We start from the raw sequence: 4,198 nt of genomic DNA on the forward strand, positions 1-4,198 counted from the left end.
TTGCAAATACTTCAGGCAAGTTCTTTATGACTTGCCAACATGTATTGATACATGTCTGGTATTTCATGCGTTACCTGTATGTCTTTTAAAAAATATAACAACAGCTAAGTTTATATCTTCAATATTAAAGACTGCACGATATCGCAATACACAACCACCGAACTAGGAAACGTTGCCCCACGTTCGGCATGAGGCAATTATTTAACAATTGTTGTAATTTAGTATTAGGTTTACTTGAAATTTCTGTAATTAATGCGTACAACATACGACTCATGGCATTTCCCAGGAATTGTTATATTTATCGGAAGCTTGAATATCAGATACTTGTTCTTTAAATACAGTTGTCATAACGAGCACACACTTAGCAAGAATTCGTGACATTCAATGTGATAAGCTACCAACTACGACAGGGAAAGAGGAGCCGACATTTACTAACAATTTTACTGGAGTATCTTAAATGGGTAATACTAACATTTATATAATTTTTATTAATGAATACATTTTCACCCTTATCAATATACAATCAATTAGAGTGAAACATGGGGATCCCCGCAATAGCGGGAAACAACAGCGGTATTGCAAAGAAAGTCAATTTATTAAAGTATGCGCTGCTTTCTTTTGAACAAATAATATGAGAACTGTCAGCAGGAAAAGTATTATTCAATTTTCTCGGAAAAAGAAGTATTCCTTTATTCAAATTGATGGAGGAATCCAGGATGGCGGGAAGTATCTAGACCTCACCGATGCCTTTGAGTGTGGATGAATAGCTAAACTTGTTGGTTTTATTGTCGTGTATTGTTTGTCTTGGAATATTTGTTTATCATTATTGTATCAATACTCGAGAGGGACTTTTAACATCTTCCACGTAATAAATAAAAGTTTAGAGCTTCCAAAACATCAGGAAAAAATGTTTTTATGTTTTTAATCGTCAATTTCGTTGTTGTTTTGCTATATTGTGGATCTTCATTTTTGAATGCCAGAGGGCTTAAATGTTAATATTGTGACGAACTCCATTACTTCCTTTAATGTTGCCAAGTTTGACTGTTCTAAGACAAACTGTGCTAGCATCTGCCATTGGAGGACTTTTATTGAGAAATTAGCATTTCTATCAGTTTGCAAATATATCAATTGCAATTGTCCTTCTAATTTCCCGGCTGATTGGCCCCCTGTCTAAGGGACAATAAAGCATTGCAAATCCTCGCGTAAATTGATTGAAGACCCAGATTAAGTCCATGTATATCAATTATCGAGATGTAAAGAAGACAAATGAAATATAAACAGGAGATGATATACATCAAGAAATGCTCAAACGGTCTTTTTTTACTGAAATATATCATATCTATCTTATGTTGGAGCCGTTAGCTTGTAATTGGTATGGTCACCCTACGTCATGTAAATCAAATTATGTTTCACTTCTACTCTTTGTTCAGCGTTACCTAATTATTGGTCTGTATATTTGTCATAGCTGTATACGTTCTTCATTGTGTATTAACATTAATATATTGATGGCTACAGTTACATGCCGAGAAGTAAAAAAATAAGCATGTTTCACTGCAATTGACAGTTTGATGGACATCACGTGACAATATCATTATATCTATATTTCGGATATATTTCTTCTGTTTTAAATTGTTCATAAGCTTACCTAATAATCATTGTCACACCAAAGCGTCGTGTCAAACTTCGCTAAACTGCTAGCACCATTTCCCGCTTAAAGGTGAACTGAACTGTAATTTCTAGTTCTTTATTTTATTTATTGTTTCTTTTTAACGCGCTCAAGTTTCATATCAGAAACGTACATTTCGTTTCAACGCTCTACCGTTTCCACGGAATTCGGCCTCTGTTTTGCCCATTCTATGGTTGCTAGATGAATTAATGCCCTTGAAATGAGTGGAAACTTTGTTGTCTCCCATTTGTGTAAAATCTTTGTGCAAATCTTCGGTATGAAACATACCGATAAGTTCTGTAAAGCATAAAGGAACATCATGTTTAATGACATAAATTAACTCATTTCAAGAATCGGTTACAAATGCTTAATACATTATGCACTGTTCTGAACAATTTACACACCATAACAATACAGTGTCATCATGCAATGGATAAAAAAAATATAAATTTGAATAACTTATCTTTACAGCAGGTTAGGACATTCATGATTAGGTATTCATGATAGAAAGAGTATCTATCAGTGGATATGCATAACAAGAAACTGAAATTATTGTAATTCTATTCTCATCATGATCAGCCCTGATATCATTACTTCCTGGCACCCATCTATTATTCAGTCATTGAAATTAGACTTTCAGATGTTCAAACCCGAATTCTTATACTATTGCATGATATCATATTCTTAAACAAGCCCTGTTATATGAAATTCAGAATTTGAGCAAGCCCGGAAGACATTTAACCAGTGCAGGGCTTGCAGGTTTGTGCTTATTTCGACCAGTGATTTTTACTTACTCATTCATTGGTCTATCTTCAAGTGGTGGGCCTTCACGTTGCAGGTACTCGAAAAAACTCGTCTCAATGACCCAGTGGTTAAGGCAGTTTGACTGCAAAGAAATAGGTCCATATGTATGCAATGACTTCTAGAATACATAACTAAACAAATGTAACATTCCAATTGATATACATCTCTCTCATTCCAATGGCAAATACTATCATGTTTGACAAAACTGTATGTGTTTTTTTAATAATTGTTTCAAAAAACCCTACCTTTTAATTCATTCATTGACATTAAACCACTCGCTCAAATTACTAAATTCATAATGTTTGCAATATGAGTAATACATAATTAAATCTAACCTTAAAACCCTCATGGTCAGAAATACAGCTGACTTGCTGCTCCATCATCCTAGCCTGGACAAGGGCAATGCTGCAACAGCATACATACTCTTAATAGTCGTTTGGATGCAATTTCCACACTGGCACCTGAATCATATTAAAGTACATGTACACTTACGTGTATAATATATACATGAGTACAATTAAGAATATGTAAGCAATGATGATACCGTTATATTAGAGAAATGTCTGCAGAAACCAGACATTTTCATTATTTTACAGCTAAAGAACTTCATCAAACAGGTTTCATAATCATGAGTTTGTACACAATTTAAAAAAATAGCGACCTTTAAAATTTAGGAAACCAAAAATAAAGCATAACCAAACATTTTATCAATAAATATTTCACATAACGCACTTTAATTAACCTGATCGTAATAATTGTCTACATATTCTCTTCTAATAAATAGTTGTCAAATTAAATAAGGACAAGAGATGTTTGTCAAACATTATGCCCCCCTGAGCGCCAAGTTGCCAGAAATATTTGGACAATTGAATGAAATATGCATGGACTGAAATGACAGCTGATTTGTCATTGGATGCATATGAGGCAGGTCATCTACTGGTCATACCTAATCTTCATGTCAAGTTTGATGACCATAGGTCCGGGAATTGTTGAGTTATCACTCGGACAAGCTTTGGTCTTCCAACAGACCGACCGACATGTGCAAAGCAATTATATAACCCCTCTGCTTCGAAGGGGGGCATAATTAAACTAGATGTTCACTGAAAACTGATACTTCAACTCATGCATTTAGTGACATATAAATTTCTACTGTCTACTATATAAGAAAATAAAATATGGACAATCAGAAAACCTTTTTTCAGCTTACAGTCACACTGACCTTGACCTTTGACCCACTGACCTCAAAATCAATAGGGTTCATCTGCTGGTCATGACCAATAAGCCTACCTAGTATGAGGTCCCTGGGTCAAAGCGTTCTCAAGTTATTGATCGGAAACCGTTTTTCATGTTAAGGTCACACTGACCTTGACCTTTGACCTCAAAATCAATAGGGTTCATCTGCTGGTCATGACCAATACACCTACCAAGTATGAGGTTCCTGGGTCAAAGCGTTCTCAAGTTATTGATCGGAAACCGTTTTTCATGTAAAGGTCACACTGACCTTGACCTTTGACCCACTGACCTCAAAATCAATAGGGTTCATCTGCTGGTCATGACCAATAAGCCTACCTAGTATGAGGTCCCTGGGTCAAAGCGTTCTCAAGTTATTGATCGGAAACCGTTTTTCATGTTAAGGTCACACTGACCTTGACCTTTGACCCACTGACCTCAAAATCAATAGGGTTCATCTGCTGGTCATGACCAATACACCTACCAAGTATGAGGTTC

The sequence above is a fragment of the Mya arenaria genome, chromosome 12 (genome assembly GCF_026914265.1).
Source record: "Mya arenaria isolate MELC-2E11 chromosome 12, ASM2691426v1".
Classification (NCBI taxonomy): Eukaryota; Metazoa; Mollusca; class Bivalvia; order Myida; family Myidae; genus Mya; species Mya arenaria.